Raw genomic sequence first — 26,109 nt, forward strand, 5'->3', positions numbered from 1 at the left:
TCACATTGTTGTATGGCAGAAACCAACACAAAATTGGAGAGAAATTATCCACCAATTAAAAATTAAACAAAATTTAAAAACTACATAGAACTTGTATGCTAAAAACTACAAAATGCTGATGAAAGAATCACAGAAGATCTAAATAAATGTTGAGTCATAAAACATAAAATGACAAGCTACTCTGAAAAATATTTTATGGATTAAAAGACTCAACATAGCAAAGATATTAATTCCCAAAATTTATATATAAATTTGATGCACTTCCTATCAAAATCTCAGCAAGGATTTCTTTTTGCATAAATGAAGACAAAATAATTCTAAAATTTATATGGAAAGGTAAAGGAGCTAAATAGTTAATACCTTAAAAAAAAAGAATAATAAAGTAGGGAAATCAATCTGTCCAAATTTTAAATACTATTATATAACTATGGAAATCAAGTGGGAGGTATTGGCAGAGAGTTAGACACAAAGGTCAATGAAACAGAACAGAGAATCTAAAAATAGCCCCATACAAGGAAGGCCAAGTGAATTTTGACAAAAGCGCAAAAACAATTCAATGGAGATAGGACTGTCTTTTCAATAAATGGTGCTGAAGCAACAGGACAGCCATAGACCAAAAACAAAATAAAAACAAACTGAACTTGACCTAAATCTCATATACAAAAGTTAATTCAAAATGGATCATACAATATTGTAATTAGCCTCCAATTAAAATAAATAAATAACATTTTTTAAAAAACAAAATGGATCACAGATTTAAATAAGGTAAAATGAAAAGCTGTAAAACTTCTAGATGAAAATGTGGGAGAAAATCTTTGGGTCCAGGGCTTGGTGAAGACTCTTCAACAGGATGCATAAAAGGAAAACAAACCACAATAAACTGGACTTTAATAAAATAAACTTTTTTTTCTATGAAAGACTTTACTAAGAGGATGAAAAAACAAGTTATAGGCTGGAAGAAAATGTTTGCATCCACATGTCTTAAGATTCGTATTTAGAACATAGAAAGGACTCAAAACTTAGCAGTGGAAAAACTAACAATCCAACTAGAAAATGGGTAAAAGACACGAAAAGACATTTCACTGACTAGGACAAATGGATGGTGAAGAAACACAGGAAATGGTGTTTAATATCCCTAAGCATTAAGAACGGAGAAGGCAATGGCACCCCACTCCAGTACTCTTGCCTGGAAAATCCCATGGACGGAGGAGCCTGGTAGGCTGCAGTCCATGGGGTCACTAAGAGTCAGACACCACTGAGCGACTTCACTTTCACTTTCCACTTTCATGCACTGGAGAAGGAAATGGCAACCCACTCCAGTGTTCTTGCCTGGAGAATCCCAGGGATGGGGGAACCTGATGGGCTGCCGTCTATGGGGTCGCACAGAGTAGGACACGACTGAAGCGACTTAGCAGCAGTAGCAGCAGCAGCAAGCATTAAGAAACGTAAATTAAGACCAGGAGGAGATACCCCTATTCACTAATAGAACGGCTAAAAGAAGAAAGAATGACAATGCCAAATGCTGGTAAGGGTGTGGAGAAACTGGGTTCCTGATACATTGCTGGTGGAAATGTAAAATGGCAAACTACTCTAAGAAATAGTTTGGCAGTTTCTTAAAGAACTAAATATCCACTTACCATATGACTCAGCAATTGCACTCCTGGGTATTCACCCCAAAGAAATGAAAACATGTCTACACAAAAATCTGTGTATGATTGCTCATATCAGCTTTACTTATAATAACCAAATACAGTAAACAAGTAAAATAGCCTACAATTTTAGGCTAACAGTTTAGGTAAACAGTTAGACTGTGGTACATCCATACCATGCAATAGTACATAGCAACAAAAAGGAACGAATTGACTTGAAACAAAAAGATAAAAATTGTAAACGCAACAATTGAAATAGATCAACAGCTTATCACATTGAGTGGGAAAAAAAGCCTATCTTAAAAGGTTCCATATTGTATGATTCTATTTATATAATATTCTCAGAAATTATATAGATTAGTGGCTGCCAATGGTTAGGGGTGAGGGTACAGAAAAGGGAGGTGGGAGTGACTATGAAGCTATAGCTCTAGTCCAGGGAGATCTTTGTGGTGATGGATGAGTTCTGTATATTAACTGTGTTGGTTACATGAATCTACACATGTGATAAAATCACGTATAACTTTATAATACATACACTTTATACCAATGTCAATTTCCTCATTTTAATATTGTACTGTAGTTCACAAAATGTAAGTGTTTCAGGAAACTGGGCAGAGGGCACATGGGACCTCTCCATACTATCTTTGCAACTTCCTATGAATCTATCAGATCAGATCAGATCAGATCAGTCGCTCAGTCGTGTCCGACTCTTTGCGACCCCATGAATCACAGCACGCCAGGCCTCCCTGTCCATCACCAACTCCCGGAGTTCACTGAGACTCAATTGTTTCAAAATAAAATGTCTTTAAAGAGGTCATGCTAAACCACGAAACACGGTATCATTTTAAGGTGGCAGTGTGCAAATCCAGGCAAATGGCAAGCAATCTCAGGGGTTAGATGCTTCTGGTAATTTATCTCCTCATCTCTTTCTAGTTTTGTTACTATCTGGATTCTAAGATTTGGGGTTGTTGTGGCCAGGCAGATGTTGTTGAAAGCAGTGCTTCTCAAGCTAATGTCCATGTGAATCCTCTGGGGATCTTGTTAGAATGCAGATTCTGATTCCAAGGGTCGGGATGGGACCTGAGATCAGGGCCAGGATTAGGGAGAGGTGAGAGGGGGAGGATCATTCATTCAAGTGTGAGGTCAGATCCTGTCTTCATTTCAAATTATGATATTATCCTCATCATGGATTTTTGCATTAATTTTTATTTTTAAAAAACATTATTTATTTTGATTACTCAGTTTGGGGGTGGCCCCTTAAATTTTGCACTGGAGGGGGCCATCCTCCTTGGTCTCATCCTATTCCGGGCCCTGCCTGAGATGCAGTGTTTCTAATAAGCTTCCAAATGAGACTAATGCTGCTGATCTGTGGACTATATTTTGAATAGCAAGGGACCTGGTGCAGGGCTAAAGAATCCACTTGCCAATGCAGAAGACACAAGAGACCCAGGTTCGATCCCTGCGTTAGGAAGATCCCCTGGAGAAGGAAATGGCAACCTGCTTCAGTATTCTTGCCTGGAGGGTTCCATGGACAGAGGAGCCTGGCAGGCTACAGTCCAGGGGTCACAAAGAGTCAGACATGAATGAACATCTGAGCATGCACACACGCACACACACACACACACACACAGGTAGAGCAGTCCTTCAGTGGTAGGACATGCCCTACAATCCTTCCTCCCTCTTCTACTCCACCGCTACATCCACTTTGCATGACAAGGGCATTTCTGGACATTGGCAGGTAGCCTACTGGCAAAGCTGTAGCTAGGGCCCTGGAATTTAATTTCATGCCAAGCTTCCCAAGATGTGGTCTATTTTTGTCCATCAGCTCTGTCCCAGGGACACCGCCAAATCATTCTCAGATTTTACACTCAGGTCTGAGCCGCCCTCCATTAGATCCCCTTTCTTGCTCCTCCTCACAGAGGAGGAGCCGAGGCTGCCAGCAGCATTGTCATGTCCTGCCCTCGCTACCCAAGGATCCACCGTGTCTCACAACTCATTCCAGGCCGCTTGGAACCAGGTAACTCTCCCTTCCTGACAGGTCGTGCTGGACCCACCAGATGAGGACAGACACAACATGGATGATTTGCCCATTAATAATAACTCATGAGACAGACATGTCTCGTCTGCCTCCTGGCTGCTCAGTGAGCCTGGATGGTGTGTGATCTACTCTCCTCTTCCCGGAAGTTAACGGAGGAAACACTGTGGTCAGGATATCTACGCTAACCTGATTTTTCCTTTTCAGCTGCAATCAGAAATGACCCCTTCTCAGCTGTATTCACAGTTGAAGCTGCTGGCATTTGCCTTGTTTGTGAATTTCACAGAGGCAGTCTGGATTTGTAAACATTCTAAGTCTTAGAAAGCTTTGGCTAATCAAGGAAGAAGCCAAAGAGTGAATCCCTCTGGGCAGAGTTATTCCTCATCAGGGGTTAAAAAAATGTAATTTTTAAAGGAACCATCCTTGTGGCCTAGCAAACTGAACCTTAGGCATTCTCTAACAAAAATGTAATGAAGTGTTTATTACGTTCAAGGCTCTGTACCAGGTGCTATACAGGACATAGAGAAGTAAAAGACACAATCCCAACCTCCAGGGAGCTTAGGTTTCCAATACACACAGCATCCTTTGCTTAATCAATACCAAAATGAACAGCTGAGACCTTAAGTGTTATAGGACTTTGGGCGGCGGGGGGCGGAAATCAGTACCCTTGAGACAGGCCTGGGACCTCAGAGCCTTCCCTGCAGTGCTGCGATGCTTGCACATGGCTCAGATTGTAAAGAATCCACCTGCAATGTGGGAGACCGGGGTTCAGTCCCTGGGTTGGGAAGATCCCCTGGAGAAGGGAATGGCTACCTACTCCAGTATTCTTGCCTGGAGAATTCTGTGGACAGAGGAGCCTGGAGACCTACAGTCCCATGGGGTTGCAAAGAGTTGGACATGACTGAGCGACTACTACTAATACTATACTTCTCAGGGAGCAAAAAAAAAAATACAAGGAAATTATATGGGACTAAAAATAACTGCCTGCAAGCCCAGTTGGGGCAAATTCTGGATGTGAAAGATACAAAGTGATCAAAAAACCCAACTGGCACTTTCGAAGAGCCTGGAGCAAAAACATGGTGTTGAGAGCAAAAGCCGGGTGCTGTGCATGCCCCCTACACATAACACCACCTAATGGGTGGGCACACCACCTAAGTCACCCCTTGGTCTTTCCCCTCACACTCCCCTATATTGGATACCATATAAGGAAGTTCACCCCCCACCTTGGAGAGAGAGCAGCAAGGGAAACTGTTGTTTGTTCTTGCTCCCTACTGCTGCGGCAGAGGCCCCAGAAAAGCCGTGGCTGAATTTCTTGTCTAGCCTCTGATCAATTTCTATTGATTGGGGAAGGCCAAGAATTTTGGTTGGTTAACAGCCTGGGAACTTGCCTAGAACAGATGAGACTTGAGCTGGGTGCTGAAAGCAGAGAAGAGGATTATTTACTCTTTATTTTCTGTTTTCTGATGCTTTAACATCTGTGGCCTTGCTGACCTTGGAAGGGCCACTCTCCAAGAGTTCATCAATTCTTAGAGATAATAAACAACTTATCCTAGAGATAGAAAACTCTAGATTGCACCCATCCCCTAACCCCTCCTCCATCTGGTTCTCACACTCAGGGCCACTATTGCCCTGCCCTAATCACCCCCAAGGGCTTCCCAAGTGGCTCAGAGGTGAAGAATCTGCCTGCAATGTAGGAGATGTGGGTTTGATCCCTGGGTCAGGAAGATCCCCTGCAGAAGGACATGGCAACCCACTTCAGTATTCTTGCCTGGGAAATCCATGGATAGAGGAGCCCGGTGGGCTACAGTCCACGGGGTCGCAAAGAGTCAGACGACTGAGCAAATAACACACAGACATAGTCAATCCTAAGCCTGCTTACCCAGCTCCCCACCCCCGCCATTTCTTCCTACAGAAACCACAGTAAAGGCTCTTACCCATGTTCCCGCATCTCTCTGCCTCCTGACTGGCCCTGGTGTTTCCCTGAGTGGCCCCCACCCCTCAGCATGTCAAGTCCTCTCCTCTTGGGATCTGTGAGTATACTTATCTTTTCAATGGCTGCTGCTGCTGCTAAGTTGCTTTAGTTGTGTCCAACTCTGTGCGACCCTATAGACGGCAGCCCACCAGGCTCCCCTGTCCCTGGGATTCTCCAGGCAAGAAAACGGGAGTGGGTTTCCATTTCCTTCTCCAATGCATGAAAGTGAAAAGTGAAAGTGAAGTTGCTCAGTCATGTCTGACTCCTCGCGACCCCATGGACTGCAGCCTACCAGGCTCCTCCGTCCATGGGATTTTCCAGGCAAGAGTACTGGAGTGGGGTGCCATTGCCTTCTCCACTTTTCAATGGCAATCATCTCCCAATCTGTAGGTCTTGCCACATCTAAATAGTAGTGAAGGCTACATTTTGAAACAGAAGGAAGGCACTCATTCCAGGGGCACAAGGCAATGTTGAGCAGGTGAACTGAGTCAGGAATGGAGTCTCCAGGCTCTATGGCTTGGCTTCTTTGAAAAGACATGATACCCCTTTCATTCACCCACACTAAGCGTGTCTGATCATCCCTCAGCCTGGGCATCTTTCTGGATCTTCCTCTAGTCCCAAATTCTCCAGTCTCAATCCATCTGGGAAGCAGGGGCTGGGTGATCACATTCCCCTGGCTGAGTGAGACAGTCAATCATACCAGCTCCTCTCTGAGCCATAAGACAGCTACTTGAGTCTGAAATGGGTATGAAAGGGTGGCATTGTCTTTGACGTTGATCCATGAGTGGGACCATGGGAGCCATGTCCACTGTCCCCACTGTGGCCATCCCTTGGACATCATTAGTTGAACGGGTTGAGAGCCCCCTATAATAATTGCAGACTAGTTATAGACGACCTCCTGCAGGGAGCAATTAGCTTAGCTCTTCTTAAATCAGCCCTGCCCTCACCAGCCACCTACAAACGCTTGCCATCACACCTCAGCAGAACCAGGGGAGAGGATGTAGATTTCCCAGGACAGAGGTCTCTCCCTTCCTTCATGCCCTTTACCTGCAACTCTAGGAGAAGCAATGACATATGAAGCCCCTTGAGGTCATGAGAGCATAGATTTTTCCTCACAGTGAAAGACAGCGTCTTAGTCCTGCCACTGAGACTCAGGAAGGCATGTGATGGAAATTACATTTCCCAAAGGGATGGTAGAGGGCCCAGATCCAGTGCATTCTTCTGCTCAGTGTCTGGCCAGCAGAAGGGGTGGTCTGAGCTTGGATGCACATGGGGATAAAGCTGAGCTCCCTGAGCAGGCTCATGTGCGGAGCTTCCCTGCAAACCTTGAAAAGCTCCCCTGGACATAAGAGTCTCCTGGTGACCATCTGTCAACTCCCAGCAGCTGCCCCCACCCCCACTGAGCATGTGTCAGGTTGCACTGACCAAGGAACGTCACCAGTGCTTCCCAGATGCCCCTGCATGCCTGGCTTTCCTCTAGTCCCTGGCTTTCCATCCATTTGTCTGGCTTTTGCGTCCCTGAACTGGTCGTCGGGGAGAAATAGAGTAGCACGGGCACCTTCTCTTTCCCGCTCATCTTATTGGCTCCACTGCCTCTGGCTTGGGAGGATTTCTGTCCCTCTGTCTTCACAGCTGGGAAATGATTTATGATCCTCACTTCAACTGTCACTTCTGACGGACCATGCGGGGTGACCCTCTCATACTCCCCAAGTGCCATGTGCCACCCTAGGGCTCTCCATTCAAATCCTTTCCACTGGAAACCACCCCCTCCCCTCCCAGATCGCCATCAGTCACCCTTCTCAAATCGGGCTACAAGCTTCTTGGAATTCACCCATTATTGAAAAAGACTCATTTCTATTTATTTCCTCAGAAGCAGAGAGCTAAATATATACATAAAAATATGGCATGAACCGGCCTCCCCTTCAGTGAGACTCATAAACACATGAGAGAATTATTTCAGAAACCCACAGACTGTAACACTAAATATAACTGGGTGGGTGGATTGGGGCAGGGGAGGGTGGGTAGACTGGAAGGTGAGGGGGAAGGAAAAAAGGCAGGAAGAGGACACATGATGTAGAAAACCCGCTGTGGCTTCATATCCAGGTGACAAGTCTCTGTCATTTGCATGGAATCAGGCTCTATTTTTAACTAGAAGTCTGTTACTCCACACTGTAGGAACCATTAACCTTTTTGAATGTAAGTTCGCCATACAGGCTTCCTATTCAAGGATAATCCAGGCTTTGCAGTGGAGTTTGTGGAGGAAATAGCTTTGCCTTTATCAGGTAGAAGTACCGGAGGGGACTTCCCTGGTGATCCAGGGGCTGGGGCTCCACGCTCCCAATGCAGGGGCCCAGGTTCAATTCCTGGCCGGGGGCCTGGATCCCACAGGCCACAACTAAGATCCAGTGCAGCCCCAAAAACAACCAAGTGGAGAACATCTTGTTTTAAGGATGTAGTCCTGCTGAGGTCATAGTGCAGGGTGAGATTTCTTAAAGGTTAAAGGTTGCTTTTGTCCTAAAGATCATTACTGCGAAAATGCTGTTACCTTTACAGCTTATCTATGTTCATCTTCCCTTTCCACTTCCCCAAGAGTTGGTAGAAATACCTTCTGGAACCAAGGTGCGCTTAGCTAAGGGCAACTGGCTGCCCAGTTTTGCCCAAAACTTTCCTGATTTTAGCACTAAAAGTTCTATCATCGGGAAGACCATTTGGTCCCCAGCAAATGGCGATGGTCGCTGTGCAATGCTAAATCAGGGCCTTCCAAAGATGTCCATGTCCTAATCCCCGGAGCCTGAAAATATGTTACCTTATTGTGGCAAAAGGGATTCTGCAGATGTGACTTGAATTAAGAATCTTGAGATCGGGAGATTATCCTGGATTATCCAAGTGAGTCCAATGAAATCACAGAGGGAAGGCAGCAGGGTCAGACTCAGAGGAGATGTGACAACAGAAGCAGAGAGCAGAAAGAGATTTGAAGATGGAGGAAGGGACCATGGGGCCAGGAGTGCAGACAGCCTCTGGAAGCTGATCTCCCTCAGAGCTTCCAGGAAGAACACACCTTAATTTTAGGACCTCCAGACCATGCGGTAATAACTTCGTGTTTCTTTCAGCCTAGAAGTTCGTGATCATTGATCGCAGCAACAGAAGCGAGCCAATGCAGCTGTCCCTGCCCCTGCAGGGACCAGGGTGCCTGGTGAACCACTGAACCACGCCATCCTGTTCCTCTCATATACACGGGCCAGAGAACAAGGGTCAGCTCCCACAGACGTAGACAAAAGCAATCGGCTCGCAAAAAATGTACGTGCTGGACTTTTCCAGGGTCACAGAAAGGACTCACTGCTACAGCAATTCCACTGTTATTCTGAATTTTCTCTTTAAAGACACTTACAAGTAAAGAATGGAGAAGGCAATGGCACCCCACTCCAGTACTCTTGCCTGGAAAATCCCATGGACGGAGGAGCCTGGTGGGCTGTAGTCCATGGGGTTGTGAAGAGTCAGACATGACTGAGCGACTTCACTTTCACTTTTCCCTTTCATGCATTGGAGAAGGAAATGGCAACCCACTCCAGTGCTCTTGCCTGGAGAATCCCAGGGATGGGGGAGCCTGGTAGGCTGCCGTCTATGGGGTCTCACAGAGCAGGACATGACTGAAGTGACTTAGTAGCAGCAGCAGCATAAGTAAAGAAATGTACAATAATTTATAAACACCCCAAAATAAAGCCTTTATAATTCCCTAAATTAAGATACAGAGCCCACCTAGGAGGCAATAGAGCACAAGCTTATAGGCTCTAGGTTCAAAACCCACTCCAGGCATTACTAGCTGGGTGATCCTGGGTGAGTTACTCAACTGCTCTGGCTGCCGACTCATCTCTAAGCTGAATATAATAGCATTGTCCAGCTCATGGGGTTGTTAGACAATAGGTGCAGGGAGCTCAGGAGAGCACCAGTATCAGGAAACAGTGGCCACGCTTTTCTTGCCTGGGGAAGCCTAACAATTCCTTTGGGGAGGAAAGTGTGAGATAATAGAAAATATATATATTGGTCTGTGCCCCCCATTCCTGGCACAGAGCTCCTAAAATCTTTGTAATTTCTTAAGTGATGAGAAAACTAGGAGCATCTTTGGTGCTATTGGGTTGGTCAAAAAGTTGGTTTGCACTTTTTGTACGCTCTTTGTCCTTGACCCTGTCCCTGACACTGGGCTCTTAAAACCCTTGTAAATTCCTAAGAAATAAGAGCACAACTAACATCTTCTTTTCTCCACCTCCACCCTACACGGACTTCTTTAGCCATGGTATGTGGGCTCTAGAGTGTGGGGGCTCAGTGGTTGCAGTGAGTGGGCTTAGTTGCCCCTACGTGAGATCTTAGTTCCCTGACCAGGGATTGAACCCATGTGCCCTGCATTGCAAGGCAGATTCTTAACCACTGGACCACCAGGAAAGTCCCCGTCTTTTGTTCCAATGAGGTGACTCTAGTCCAGGTGAGTTCCCAGATGACTCCTGCATTAGGGCTGATCACCAGGAAGATGAAGCCAAGATTAAAAGCTTAGAAGGTTCAGTTCCACTCCAACCCTATCCTCCAGAGAGGGGATAGGGGCTGGAAACAGAGTCAATAATTGATTGTGCCCTGGTGGCTCAGACGGTAAAGCATCTGCCCACAGTGCAAGAGACCTGGGTTCAATCCCTGGGTCAGCAAGATCCCCTGGAGAAGGAAATGGCAATCCACTCCAATACTCTTGCCTGGAAAATCCCATGGACAGAGGATCCTGGTAGGTTACAGTCCATGGGGTCACAAAGAGTTGGACACGACTGAGCGACTTCACTTTCACTTCAAGTGAAGGAGCTGCCATAAAAATCTCAGCAGTAGGGGGTTTGGAGAACTTCCAAGCCAGAACACATCACCGGGAGGGTGTCGCACCCCAACTCCACGGAGACAGAAGATCCTTCGCTCAGGACTGTCCCTGATCTCAGCCAGTGTATCTCTTCACCTGGCTATTCATCTGTATCCTTTATCGTATTCTTTAATAAGCTAGTAAACATTAAGTAAGCGCTTCCCTGAGCTGTGAGCCACTATAGCAAATTAATTGAAACTAAGGAGGGAGTTTTTAGAACCTCCCATCTGTAGAGTTTGGTCGAAAGCATCTGAGCTTTCTACTGGTGTTTGAAGTATGTGGGGGACAGGGGAGGGTTGGGGCTTGCAGGGAGGGGACACTCTGGTGGGACTGAGCCCTTAACCTGTGGGAGCTGCTCTCTCAGGACAGGTAGCGTCAGAAGCGAGATACATTGTAAGATACCAGGCTGGTGTAGCAGGAACTGCTGATTGTGGAGAAAACCCTGCAGACATTTGGTCACCAGAAGTGTGTTTTGTATGAGGAGTAAAGGAGACACACAAGGAAGGAAGGAATGGTCTCATAGCAGGGAAGAATCGGATATTCCCAAATATAGGAATGTGGAAAACTGAGACTTTTCCTTATAGCCAAAGTGAGGCCAGGACAAGGAAAATTCAAAAACTCTGAAAATATGCGGCAAGTAGGAAGTCTAAGAGGTCTTCCTTTTGACCTGCAGTGCTTGTCGGTGCCCCGTTAGATGCTTCTCTTGGTGCTCACCACCTCTCTTGGGCAGATTTTCACTCACTGTAGAGCATTAGCTGAGTTGCCAGTGTGTTCGGATGATGGATGGGAGGGGGAGCTGCGTGCAGGAAATGTCAGGCTGGCCCACTGCTCTCCAGGTTATTGATTGAGCCCTGCCGGCGGGGAGGACAGAGGCTTCTGGTGCGATGGATGAGACTATTCTAAAAGGTTCAGAGCTCACAGAGATTTTTGCTGCTTCTCCCTGAGCTGACTTGGAGGCATGACTCCAGGGGACACCAGCATGAAGCAATCTTAAAATGGCTATTAGGACTCCGACGTGAAATAAGACACCATTGCTGTATGTCCCTCAAGGCAATTTAAAAAATGATACTAATTCATGTCAGGGAGGATGAAGGGAGGTATACATTCTAACACACTGTTAGTGGGAGGATAATTTAATAAAGCCTTTTAGGAAGCAATACGGCAGTCAGCATCTATCAAAAGGACAAATGGGCATAACCTTTGACCTGACAATTCCACCTCCAAGAACCCATACTATGGAAAAAACTTGCACATGTGCACAGAGATTTGTTCAAAAAGATATTCCACTTTAGCGTTATTTGCAACAGTAAAAAATCAGAAATCTGTATGGAAGATGCCAGACAAATTATGGTGGTGGAGGTACAGTAAAAGGAATACTATGCAGCCATTTAAAAGAATGAAGTTGGCCTATCCAGTCTGACATGGAAGCTCTCTAAGACACATTGTTGGGGGTGGGGAAACTAAGGCACAGAACGATCCCTAGAGTATGGTGACATTTGAATTAGACTCTAGGAGTGTAAACTAAATTCTGCTAATGATAAGGAGAGAAGGGAAGAAGATGAAACAGAGAGGGTATGGTGCAGGGCAGCTTCTCTGCAGAAGTAACAATGGGGCAGAGAAGTGAATGCCAAGGCATCCACCACACAGAGATCTGGAAGGAATGTGTGGCAGAGCAGAGACAGCAGCTGGTACAAAGCCCTGGAAATGGAATAGCCAGGCTGATGCTGAAGTCAGAAGGTTTGAGGGAGACCCACGGGGAAGGGCCTTGTAAGTAGGGAAGACTTTTGGGCTTTTATGCTAAGTACTTGGAGGCCTGTGGGCAGGAGGCCTGTGGGCAGGAGAACAATCTGAGTCACATTTTTGAAAGTTTACAGATCAGCTGTTGGGTGGAAAATGAATAGTGAGGGGGCAAGAGTGGAGTCAGTGAGGCCAATTAAGCGACAGCCACAGGAGTCCAGGTGAGAAATAGACATGGCCCTGCCAATCACCAGGGTTCCTGTCATGTACTTCTGGAAGAGATATGTTCGTCTGCATCTTACAAGGCTGTTGGTAACTATGATATTATTTTTAAAAGTAAAAAGACCTATGTTAAGTGGAGAGAAATATTATGGGAGAATTATAGTAATAATTATAGGAAAATAATATAGGAGAATTAAATTTTGTTAATCAATTACGTGGATTATTTTGTTAGGACCCTATCTTGATCTGGTCAAATCCTTTCCCCAGAACACAGCAATTTATTCAACAACCTGATATTATATTGTTAGTTTATGAAATGGGTAGCAGGACTGTTCCCCTAACCCAAGAGTCAAAAGGGACCCCAGGGGACTTCCTTGGTGATCTAGTGGCTAGGACTCCATTCTCCCAACACAGGGGCCCGGGTTTGATCCCTGGTCAGGAAACTAGATCCCACAGGCTGCAGCTAAGACTGGTGAAGCCAAATAAATAAATAAATACTAAAGCCCAAACAAAAACAAAAGGAGACCCCAGGAATTAGGAAAACCTGTACAAAATTCCTAAGTCCCACAGTCTCATGCTCTTAACTGCATGCACTCTGTATGAGCTTAAGCATACTTCTCTGGCTTCTGTTCCTTTTTTTAACTAAAGTTACAGTGCCCTCTAGAAGGCCAGACTATTTTTTTTTTTTTTAAATCCTAGTTTTAAGCATAGCCAATACTTTCTCTTGGATGAACCTTTTCAGCACTTTTCTGAAAATATAAAGCAGACATTCGAAGAATCATAGAAATTCACCCCGGGTGGCCTATAGCTCTGTTCTTGGAATGTAAAAGATGAGTTTCGTGACCTTCCACAGAGAAGGCAGCTCTAATTAGAGAGGAAAGAGCCCACCAAAATCAGGTAAATCTGCAATCAACCTAGGTGGGGTTCAGATGGACTCTCCCAAACATTCTTAGGATGCCATATTTCTGATTATTCAAAACCCTTGACCTGGCAATCTGAATCTCAGTATGTCTAAGTTAGCTTCCCATACTGCCCTGCTCCCAGGACCTCTTTCCAACACCGTGTGAACAGCCAGTGCAGAATATGACACCGCCCTAATGCTTTAGAACCAGGACTCGGTGTCATACAGCAAATCCCGACTTCCAGAATGCCTCTGATACCAAGTCACAGCTATTTCTCTCCCCCCTCATTAGCCCAACCTTGAATCAAACTCCCTCCAATTTGTTCCCATCCCTCGCCTGTCCCCAGCGGTTTCCCAAGAAGGTCAGAAAGACCCTGATTCTTATGGAAGTTTCTAGATTAGTTGTTCATAACTGGGGTTGATTTTGCTCCCAGGAGACATTTGTTGATCATCACACTTGGAAGGTGTGACATAGCTAAAGTGGTGGTTTTCCCAGTAGTCATGTACAGATGTGAGAGTTGCACCATAAAGACGGCTGAGCACTGAAGAATTGATACTTTCAAACTGTGGTGCTGGAGGAGGCTCTTGAGAGTCCCTTGGACAGCAAGGAGATCAAACCTGTCAATCCTAAAGGAAATCCACCTTGAATATTCATTAGAAGGACTGATGCTGAAGCTGAAGCTCCAACACTTTGGCCACCTGATATGAAGAGTCGGTTTCTTGAAAAATACCCTGATGCTGGGAAAGACTGAAGGCAGGAGGAGAAGAGGGTGACAAAGGATGAGATGGTTGGATGGCATCACTGACTAAATAGACATGAGTTTGAGCAAACTCTAGGAGACAGTGAAGGACAGGGAAGCCTGACGTGCTGCAGTCCATGGGGTCCCAAAAGTTGAACATGCCTGAGCGACTGAACAACAACACTGGGAAAGAGGGGACTGCTGGCTTTTAGTTGGTAGAGGCTAAGGGAGCTGCTAAACATCTTGCAATGCACAGGATCACCTCCTACAACAAAGAATGACCTGGTCCAATATATCAATAGTACCAAGGTTGAGAAAGCCTGTTCTAGATAAACAAAACAAGGCCTCTGTTTTGGTAAAGTAGAAACTAACAATGGTAACCCAGGTGGAAAAATTACAACCCCAAGAGGCTAAAAAAATGGCGATGGGATTTCAGAGTCTGCCTTTCTGCTGGTTTTAGCACAAGGGACTGTTATTGGAAAAAACAACCAAGTCATATACCATTATGACAAAATCCTGTGTGACAAAGGGATTTCCAAGCCATTCAGGAGGGTTTTGTGTGATTAGGCCTACGATTCCTGCTCACCCCAAGAGGCTGCACGTAGAGATTCGTCCCTGCTAGAGTGAAGGACAGGGATCTGGGACACGCTTTGTTCTGTTCACCTGCCTTCTTCCTCTCTATTAGCTCCATCCCCTTTGCTCTCATAAACTGAATTCCTCTAGGGAGTCCTGCATCTCAGCTTCAAATATCCCCCTGAGCTGACAGACGAATGGCTTCTGTGCACAGTAGTTAAAGAGCACAGGATTTTGGAAGAAGCAAAGATTTAGGGACTCCTGGCTAGAGATCAAGGGAGAGAGACCCTTTCTCCTTGCAAGTCCTAATTAATTAATTGGCTCTTTATGAAAAGTTGTGAGGGAATAGTTCAGACAAGCAGCATCAAAAGGAATTTTCAGCAACCTATTTTCTAGACTGAAAATAATATTATATAATCATCAGGCTAACCGAATTGCACTATTTCCTAGCACACTCCTGGTAACGAATTTTTCTTTTGAAAGTTCAAATGACATGAACCTTTTTGCACCCTCTTGGCAGGAGTGGACAAAGAGGCCTGTCCCTAGGGAGGCTCCCTGGAAGGACCTGCTTACTGACTCTCAGGTTGGAGGACAGAAGGGGCTGCTTTATAACCTGATGACTAATAGCCGTGAAATGTAGTTATGACTTTTTTTTGTCACGTGGACCCCAAGAAGTGGGCTGCTGCCCAGATCAGAGTAAGCAGTTGTATGATACATCTTAGACTTCAGGCCCCCTATGTCCACGCATCACCTTCATCACCACCATCATCACCATCACCATTATCGTCTTAGTGTTCTGCCCAGTTCAACCAAACACATTTAGAAATCCATGAGCATTTTATAAAACAGAAAAAGACAGAATTATTTTTTCTAGGCATGTTAGTCACAGGCTTTTGTTGTTTTGGTGTAGTTTTTAAAAATTTTAATTTCAGACTTAGAAACAAGTTGTAGGAATAGTACAACGAACTCCATATACCATTCACCTAGATTCCTTACTTGTTAATATCTTACCACATTTGCTTTATTACTTTTTCTTTCTGTATATTCATAGTATTGCTGTTCAGTTGCTAAGTTGTGTCTGACTCTTTGCAACCCTATAGACTATAGCACGCCAGGCTTCCCTGTCCTTCACTATCTCCCAGAGTTTGCTCAAACGCATGTCCATTGAATTGGTGATGCCATCCAACCATCTCATCCCCTGTCATCCCCTTCTCCTTCTGCCTTCATTCTTTCCCAGCATCAGTGTCTTTTCTAATGAGTTGGCTCTTCGAATCAGGGGGCCAAAGTAGTGCAGCTTCAGCTTCAGTTCTTCCAGTGAATATTCAGGGTTCATTTCCTTTAGAATTGACTGGTTTGATCTTGCAATCCAAAGGACTCTTAAGAGACTTCTCTAGCACCACAGTTCAAAAGCATCCATTCTTTGGCACTCAGCCTCCTTATGGTCCAACTCTCACATTCGTACATGACTACTGGAAAAACCATATTTTAACTGTACGGACCTTTGTCAGCAAAGTGATGTCTCTGCTTTTTAATATGCTGTTGAGGTTTGTCATAGCTTTTCTTCCAAGGAGCAAGCATAGTATTATTACTTTTGAAACTTTTTGATAGTAAGTTGCCTTTTTGCTCTCCTAAATACATTGATGTCTCAGTTCAGCTCAGTTCAGTCACTCAGTTGTGTCCGACTCTTTGTGACTCCCTGAATTGCAGCACGCCAAGCCTCCCTGTCCATCACCATCTCCCGGAGTTCACTCAAACTCACGTCCATCAAGTCGGTGATGCCATCCAGCCATCTCATCCTCTGTCGTCCCCTTCTCCTCCTGCCCCCAATCCCTCCCAGCATCAGAGTCTTTTCCAATGAGTCAACTCTTCACATGAGGTGGCCAAGTACTGGAGTTTCAGCTTTAGCATCATTCCTTCCAAAGTACACCAACTATTTCCCAACAAAAAGGACATTTTAGTGACAATTAATTAAACTCCTACTTTTCCTGTTGAAGGAAGGCTGAATGTGGTTTCAAAGACTGAACCTGCAAAACAGTCTTTTCCAAGGATCTCCTGGAATATCTGGGTCCAAATCCTGGCTTTACTGCTCTCCAGGAATGTGACTACTTTCTGAAGTCTCAGTTTCTTTATCTGTAAAATGGAGACAGTGCCAGCATCTCTTTCACAGGTTGGTATGAGGATCAAATGAACTAAGTCACAAAATAGGCCTATAGTGGACAGGCTGAGCATGCAAATATTATTGAGAAATAATCTATTTTAAAGTGACACAATGCTCAATAACAATAGTGCTTTTGCTTGTAATTATTCAGAATGGTTACTTGCCAACATTTCTCCAACCAGGGTCCTTTCCTATGAAACCCAATCCCTCAGTTTTCATTGATGACACTGGCAACAAATGTATAACTGTCCTAATTTCTCCCTCTCCACTGCCAGCAACCCTCCCCCAACACACACACACACACACACACACACACACACACATACACACCCATCAGTGCTCTGTTCAATTTAACTATGACAAATTTAGAAATTTATGAGCATACTATAGAATAGAAAAGAACAAAATCATTTCTTGTAAAGTTATAAAAATATTGTGCTTTAAAGTGGAACAGCCACAGAGATTCAAGCATGTCTTTGATCATATCTCTTAAGGAGCAACAGACAGCAATGTGAGTAATTACCACCAAAGAGACTGAGATACCCGGCTTCTGGATATTTGGGTAACTAGTGGTACTTACTGTCTTTCTCTAGGCACGGATAACTGGGTATTTGGTTAGTAAGGAAAAAAGAAAACTAATGTTCACAATATGGGGCTTCCCATATGGCACAGTGGTAAACAACCCGCCTGCCAAGGCAAAAGACGCAGGAGAGGAGGGTTCAATCTTTGGGTCGAGAAGATCCCCTAGAGAAGGAAATGGTAACCCACTCCAGTATTCTTGCCTGGGAAATTCCATGGACAGAGGATCCGGGCAGGCTACAGTCGTCCATGGGGTTGTAAAGAGTCAGACATGACTGAGTGCCCACACACACATACATGTGCATGCGCGCGTGCGCACACACACACACACACACACAATGTTCAAAACATACTGTGTTCCTGCCATTTTCACAAGATACTTAGATATTTCTACTTTCAAGCATCTCCTTTTGAGAAACATACCTCTTAAAATCCAACAACAATCACGTATGAATTAATCACTAATTATTACCAACGGCAGCCCCGAAGGGGAAGGTTGGCAGAGACGCCTTGAATCAGAAAGCTACGGTTTGGCGCCAGCCACGGCTGGGTTTTCTCTCCAGGGCCCTGCTGGGTGAGCAGCTATGGGGAACGGGTGGTTTGTGCTGAGCTACAGCTCTGGGCCTTCTGTTTATGAGGCAGACTCTGCAGGCAGCGATCTGGGCTGAAAGTCAGAAGCTGCCTGCAGGGTGTCCCTTGTGGAACCTTTTAACAGTCTCCAGGGTCACCCATTCAGCCTCCAGTATGCCTTCAAACTTTTCACAACTTGCCTGCAGGATGAGGCCCAGACTCCCAAGTAGAGCGTATCTGGCCCTTAAATCTGAACCCTCCTCCTCTGCTTCTGCTGCAGCCTCAGGCATGCCCTCGTCCCCGGCGATGTGGATCCGTGAACATAGCCCCTTCACCCCTGTGTTCCTTCTGCCTCAGATGTCCTTCCCCTGCTGGTAACACCTGCCCACCCTTCAAAGTCCAATTCACCTTGCCACCTCCTTGGGCTTTTAGTAGCAAAATTCATTCTTTCCACAGCTCTGTGTATATCACCAATAACAAGTCTGATCCCATTTTCTTTGGTGAAACTGTAGTTTAGGGCTATGGTTTACTATTTTTTACATCTCTATGTACCTGGCCCCTCCTTACCAACTGAAACACTTGATAATACTCTTAGATACTCATCATATACACAGCTCTGAGCGGAATTGCAGCACAGATATAGATAAAAGTGCAAGCACCTAAAAACTAGAATTTCCAGTCTGAAAGTGAAAATTACCAAAATTCTATGCTTTGTACATGATAGTTTTGAGAATTTAAAATCCTAATATCACCTCATACAGATTTTAAGAGATTAAAAACTATAATAATTCAGTCAAAAGTTTAAATTAACGCTCTATCTTAATATTCTATCCAAGTTTTTTCTCTTGTTATCTAGAACATTCGCCTACCTCAACAAAAAGATGCTGCTTATCATTTAAAAAAAATAGAAGAGCATATTTAATGGACTATCCCTCATACTGTGATGACCATCTGTACCTGGCTGAAATCACTCAGGGCAGACAGAAAGATAGAAATAAAATGCTTTTGCACATGCTTTTCAAAGGGTCCATTTATATTTCAACTGTTTTAACAAAATAAAGGATAAGCACCAAGTTCCCCATTGACACAGCATCTCCATGCGAACATGTCCATGCATCATGCGTGTTTGGTAGCACGTGTGTGACTAGTTCCGCGTTCCTTTAGTGGGTGCTATACCACTGAGGACAGCTACTGTGGGAGTGTGTGTGCATTTAACTCAAGGCAAATTAAAGACATCACATCCTAACGGCTTTTAATATATGAGAGGAGCCTATGAACTGAGCGAACCACCAAATTCAGAATAACCAGAGCCTTTAATCTTTGATATGTAGAGGTTTCTAATTCAGTGATTAGTGAAAGAAGGCCCACTCTGGGGGAGGATTCAGCCTGTTTTTCTCTTCCTGGGCTCAGTTTCTGCCCATCCTGACACCATCTGTAGGTGGGGGCTGGAGGCAGCTTTCCTTGGGAATGTTGGTGACATCACAGGCCCAGGGTCCCCTCTGACACCCTGTGCTCGGGTTCCCAGGGATGTCCCCCTTGGAATCTGGAACTCATTATGACACAGGTCATGGAGAGCCATGTGAACAATGAGGAGGGAGTGGGCGCTGGCTGAGCGTCTGTCTCCCTGACTCCTCCCTGAGACCAGCAGCCCCACTGTGGAATGGGAGCAGAGGGGAGCGGGGAGCGGGGCTGGCTCCTTCTCTCCTGCAGGCTCTCCAGCTTGGAAAGGGAGTGGATTCACACCAAGCGCATTCCTTCTGACCCATTTTTCTCTTTTGTGTCTGTGAAGATCATGTGCTGAGCCAAACAAGAGCCCCGGATTTCTTCCCAGGCTGCTGTTAATATCAGCCGCAGACCCAGGGCAGGCCAGCTCTGCCGGGCATCCTGGGCCTTGGAGCTGGTCGGCCATGGGTCTCCGATGGACTGTCCAGGACTGCTGACGCTGCACTTGTGCTCTGGAGGGCAGGACTGGATCTCATCGGGCTCGCCGCCTTGCCCACCCACCCCCAGCCCTTAGCAGATCATCTTCAGTATTGACACCCAACAGTAAGGGGGTGGGGGAGGGAGGGAATAAACTCAGGAGACGAAAGAGACGCAGGTTCAGTCCCTGGGTCAGGAAGATCCCCTGGAGGAAGGCAAGGAGAATACCATGGATAGGGGAGCCTGGTGAGCTACAGTCCATGGGGTCACAAAGAGTCAGACATGACTGAGCAACTTAGCATGCACGCACCCCATGGGGATACAGTATACTGTGTGTGTGTGTGTGTGTGTGTGTGTGTGCACTCAGTCATATCCGACTCTGTGACCCCGTGGACTGCAGCCCGCCAGGCTTCTCCATCATGGAATTCTCCAGGCAAGTATACTGGAGTGGGTTGCCATTTCCTCCTCCAGAGGCTCTTCCCGACCCGGGGATTGAACCTGTGTCTCCTGCCTTGCCCACATCGACAGGTGGGTTCTCACCATTGTGCTACCTGGGAAACCAGTATATTGTATACTAGTTGGAAATAGTGCCCTCTCTGATCCTCTTTCCTCCCACCTGAGGAAACTGAGGTTTTTCACAGCAGTTCTCACGCTGGGCCCTGGCTCTGCGTGTTGGAATTTCATTCACCTTCTTGGGTGGGTGCCATGATCCGACCTCAGAGCCTCCCTCTGGCCTGGCTAGTGGCCACCCAGGATTCTGGAACTGCTAATCACTAGACAGGTGTGGATTTCATAAATGTTACCCAATCCATCTGTAACACATATATTTTGACAAGAGCCCTCAGGCGTCTCTCTCTAGAAAAGTGACTCTAAAATGGGAAATTCAGGAACCTGTGTCAAGGTAAGGCAGCTCTCTCTAGAAATTGGGGCCCTTGGGTCATATCTCAAAAGTAGCATCCACAGGGCTGTGTGGCCAGGCTGGTCAGCCCTTTAACTACACACAGTCGTCCCAGCTTCACCCTGCATTTCTCAGCCTCATATCCCCAACCCCAGTGTTAGCCTGACCCCTGGTTTTCTAAAAACTCGGATTCCCCAGCCCTTACCACCTGCAATCAACTCACCTTCAGACAGTCTCTGGAATCAGGGAAGCCCTGCTAGAGTTGACTCAGTTTCCCTATCTTTCATTAACCCCAGAAATGCTGTCACTCGTCAAGGGACAGGCCTCTGCCCAAGTCAATGCTAAGTTATTCAAAGCGTCTTGACTAGTGTCCCAAAATATTTTGTTTTAATTAGTATCAACTATGAGCTGGATATTCTGCTAAGCGCAAAAGATACAAACAGAGCACCCAGTGTGGGCGCGAGATACATAATAGACAAGCCAGCAAGTGTTGTAAGTAAGAGTCATGACAACAGGCCAGGTTTCCGGTGTTGAATATGTGCCCAGTGCTGCGCTACAGGCTTTACAACCACTATTTTAATGACAGAGGTGAGCTCCTGGAGCTATGGGAGCTGAGTTCCACTGACAGCGGGGAATTGAGCCTCTAATCCTGGGCACTGGGCCCAGGTTAACCCTGTTGCTGCCTCACCTACCCTGCAGGCCCCAGGATCCCAGCCCTGGATCCCAGGAGCTCCCTTCACTCTGGCTTTCTTGGGCCTTCTGGTCCCCCATCGTGAAGCTCTCCTACCTATCTGCAGACACAAGCCTGGTCTGTGAGAGAAAAGCCCGGGTCAGATGGAGAATCAGGGCGCCTTTGGAGCTGGCTTCTTACTTGGTGGGGGTGGGGGGTGGCGTGCAGAGGTGATGCCCAAAGGAAAGGAGCATTTGCATTGAGTTCTGTGTTTAGAAGACAGGTCAGCTCTGGAAGATTTATTCCCGCTTGATTTTGGAATTCCAAAACCGGAGCGAGGTCATCTTGCTTTCCTTGAGAAAGGAAATCCCCCAAAGAGGGTGGAGGGGGAGGAATTTCTGAGGGCCGGGCATCTCCTGAACAGGGAAGGGAGGGTTGGGGAAAGAGAGGGCAGCAGAACACAGTCCAGCCTCCTCCCCCTGGGAAAAGGCCTAAGTCTGGCTTGCCTTGGGTGAGCCAGAGGCGGCGGGCTCCATCTGCTGAGACCTTGTAGATACACACATCACCGGACAAGCCCCAAACTGCTGATCTCTACTTTTACCTTCACTGGACTTTCTAAAATTAGATCCAGGAACAGAGGGTGTTGGTCATCCAGACACAGAACAGTGTTCTGGGGTCCGGGTGCCTGGGGCAGGAAGGAGGGAAGGGCCAAGAAGTGGAAAGCTGCTAAGGATTTTTTTTTTTTCCATAATTTTTTTTGGCTGCACTGGGTCTTCATTGCTTTGCACGGGCTTTCTCTAGTCATAGTGAGCAAGGGCTACTCTTCGTTGCAGTGTGTGGGCTCTGGGGCACACGGGCTCTGATAGCTGCACGTGGGCTCAGTAGTTGCAGTGCACGGGCTTAGTTCCTCCGAGGCATATGGAATCTTCTCAGACCAAGGATCAAACCCACGTCCCCTGCATTGGCAGGCATATTCTTAGCTACTGCGCCACCAGGGAAAGTCCAAGATTTTTAAAATATTTATTTTTACTTATTTGGCTTTGCCAGGTTTCTGTTGCAGCACACAGGATCTCTTAGTTGTGGCATGTAGGATTTAATTCCCTGACCAGGGATCGAACCTGGGCCCCCTTACACTGGGAGTCTTAGCCAATGGACCACCAGGGAAGTCCTCTGCTAAGGATTTTTAAAATCACCTTCTTGTTGTTACTGTTTATTTTATCATCACATCTGCTCTACTGGGACAGGGATCATTAAGCACAGTTTACAAATGAGAAGCTAAGGACTTGCTTTAAGCGTCAGAGTCAGGAATCACACCAAGTCTGGACTCAGAAGCCTGTGCACTGGGACGCAGGTGAGCACACACCTCTACACGATATGACCCAGCCTGAAACTGGTTGGTGGCTCTGGATTTCAGTTGACTCACTTAAAAAATATTTACTCTGCTTACTTTCATTCCACCAGCATGGAGCATCTACTATTATGTGCCAGTGGGCTAGGCTGAGTGCCAGGAATGCAAGGATCTACAAAATCAACGTCCTGCCAAGAGTAGTTTATATACCAGTGTGGAAGAAAGACTCACCCACAGATCACCTCAGTGCAGTGTCTACACAATGCCCAGGCGGTACTAAAGTTTAGATGAGATGATACATGCAAGCATTGAGCAAAGCCAAGGGTTACCCTGATCTCCCCGAGGCTGAGCCAGCTCTCTTAGGAGTGGAAGGAGAAACAAGAACAGGATGGGAAACTCTTGCAGAGAATCTCAAGGCAGTTCTTCCCTCTCAGCAGTGCCTCCATCCACCTAGGATGGTAACAGGGCCATCCTTTTCTTCCCTTTTTCTCCTTCCTCCCTTCTTTTCTTTCTTTTCTTCCTTCTTCCACTGTTCTATGCGTGTCCAGAGAGGTCCTTGGTGGCGGGACCCATCCGACAACAGTAAGCAACTGGGGAACTTCTCAGCTGGGGAGTTCAGGATGATATACAACCTAAGAAGACCTCAGAGGGAGTTTTCCACCATCTGCTCTGTCTTTGAGTGTCTGCGATGTGAAGGAGTTCCCATGCTCTCGCATTTTCCTTGATATGTCCCAATGTAATAGGAAAATCATTACTCATCTCTAATAACAACCTCTCCTCTTCTCTGCCTATCATGGAGAATTCTGGGACAACACTGTATTCTCTGCTGAATTGGGGTAAAGGGAAAGGAGGGAATTTAGAGAAACCAGACTGGGTAGATTGATTTCCTCTGGAAAGTAACTCTCTGTGTTACTGGTGGAAGAGAAATAAAAAGACCTTGAAAGTGAGATGAGAAGAAAAGAAAAATGCAAGTATTTGTGCTTAGGGAGAAGTTTAGGAGTGTGGAGAGAGGTGATGGTTCTTGAGAGAGAGAGAGAGTTGTATTTGAAATGTACATGGTGAGACAGACTTTTTAAAAAGTGTTGCTCTATTTTGAGCTGACTGCAGTTTTGGTATTCTTTGAGGGATTTCAGCTGAGACTAAGATTTCTTTGTGAATTACTTTTTGTCTATCTGACAGTTGTTTCCCTGAGTACATCACCGTGTCAGGACTGGGTCACGAGGCAGCCTTGCTTTCTGTGACTTACACCAGTGTTCACAGGATTCAATCCAAAGTCATCAGTTCTAAGCTCTTCATTTTATTACAGATAAAGACTCAGAGAAACGCCAGATAGATCCCAGTTCCTTGTTTCACATCTAATTTCCTAACAAGGCAGTGGAGCTGCCCCGGTCCTTCTGCTACTGAAAAAGAATGAGGGGAGACTGGCAAACAGAGGAGAAAAGGGAGAGCAGAGAGAGAGAAACTATCTCCCTCCATTTCTTTCATTGGTATATCCCACATTTGAGCCACCTTCATGCTGGCAGGCAGCGCACGTCCTGTCTCTCTGCCATTTTTTAAGCTACGTGGCTTTGGGAAAGTCATCTCCTATCTGAGCCTTAGTTTGAAATTGGATTGGATTAATAAGAACAACTAACCTTAGGGTAGCTGGGGATTTCGAATGAGAGCACTTAAGTGTAATTTGACCTGTAAGCTACAAGTCGTGGTGTGATGAGACAAACATGTCCATCCTTTCATCCCACCAAAGAGAATCCTTTCATTTCAACCTAATTTCACAAACCTCTTTCTCCACGCTAAAAAAAAATGATGCATTCTTTTCTCCTAGGAGAGAGGTCAAATCATAATAAAAGGTTGAGAGAGAGGGGAAAGTTCAGAGGCTGGGGTAGAAGAGTTTATCTAAGGGAAAGGTTTGAAAATGGTGCCAAAGCAGCTTTAGGGTGAAAACTACCTGAATACAAAAAGAAATAAAATTTGAATTAATCTTACTGGGAGCATACATTTGAGTGCCTTTAACATCCCAGACTCTTGAGAGTCCCCTGGACTGCAAGGAGATCAAACCAGTCAATCTTAAAAGAAACCAACCCTGAATGTTCATTGGAAGGACTGATGCTGAAGCTGAAACTCCAATACTTTGGCCACCTGATGAGAACAGCCTACTCATTGGAAAAGACCCTGATGCTGGGAAAGGTTGAAGGAAGGAGAAGAAGGTGATGACAGAGGATGAGATGGTTGGATGGCATCACCGACTCAGCTGACATGAGTTTGAACAAGCTTTGGAAGATAGTGAAGGACAGGGAAGCCATGGTTTGCGATCCATGGGGTCACAAAGAGTTGGACATGACTTAGCGACTGAACAACAACAACATCCTTGATGATAAAGATGGAATTTCCTTTAAGTTATAAGTAAATGTGGAACTGAGTTTTCTGAGTATGATGGCCCTCTGAGATTGTACTGTCTGGGTTTATGCAGGGTATGAACATAAGATATGCCTGAGAGACCTTTGAGGGAAGAACACGTCCAAGTGTGTGGTCCCAGGTCTCCTTAGACCTGAATCCAGTGGGCCTTGACCTCTGCTCCATCAAGCTCCTGGGCTGCACCCACAGCCCTGGGCTTAGGGAACCACCACCACCATCTAGGGTGAGGCTTCTCCTTCTCATCTAGAAAGATCCCCTCCACCCACTCCCTCCAGCTGGGCAGACCATTCCCTCCTCCTGCCCTTATTCCTCATGAGCTGGATGTGTCCCAAGCACTGTCCCCAGCTGGCAGCTCTCACCTGTCAGCAGACTAAGGAGAGTCTACAGAGGGGGCAGCAGTAGCCGTCAGGGGATCACGGAACCACCACCCGGGGCCCCGGAGCAGCCACCTGGAGACGAAACTCTTATGCAAATCACAGGATGAAATTTTTAGGACCACACAGTGAAGTCTAAGCCCTCCCTGAGCACTTGAGACTATTTAGTGTCCATTCCTCATGATTTTAGCTTCCCTGGTGGCTCAGCGGTAAAGAATCCGCCTGCAATGCAGGAGATCCGGATTCTATTCCTGGGTTGGGAAGATCCCCTGGGGAAGGAAATGGCAACCCACTCCAATATTCTTGCCTGGAAAGTCCCATGGACAGAGGAGCCTGGTGGGCTACAGTCCATGGGGTTGCACAGAGTTGGACACAACTTAGCAACTAAAGCACCAGCACACTCACCATTTTAAAAGCCATCTGTCTGCTGACACCTTTCAAATATCTATCACTTTGCAGACTT

General features: G+C 45.9%; 1 protein-coding gene and 1 long non-coding RNA gene across 4 annotated transcripts in view; one reads left to right on the forward strand and one right to left on the reverse strand.

Moving 5' to 3' along the window:
• Window positions 1-26,109, reverse strand: part of NMNAT2 (nicotinamide nucleotide adenylyltransferase 2) — a 220,421-nt gene that overhangs the window by 46,343 nt on the left and 147,969 nt on the right. The gene's annotated exons all lie outside the window — the stretch shown is intronic.
• LOC129653338 (uncharacterized) lies at window positions 3,529-10,804 on the forward strand. Its single transcript, XR_008715072.1, has 3 exons — window positions 3,529-3,666; window positions 5,597-5,714; window positions 8,767-10,804. It is a non-coding gene; the product is annotated as an uncharacterized LOC129653338 (long non-coding RNA).

Source organism: Bubalus kerabau, chromosome 5, assembly GCF_029407905.1.
Source record: "Bubalus kerabau isolate K-KA32 ecotype Philippines breed swamp buffalo chromosome 5, PCC_UOA_SB_1v2, whole genome shotgun sequence".
Taxonomy (NCBI): Eukaryota; Metazoa; Chordata; class Mammalia; order Artiodactyla; family Bovidae; genus Bubalus; species Bubalus kerabau.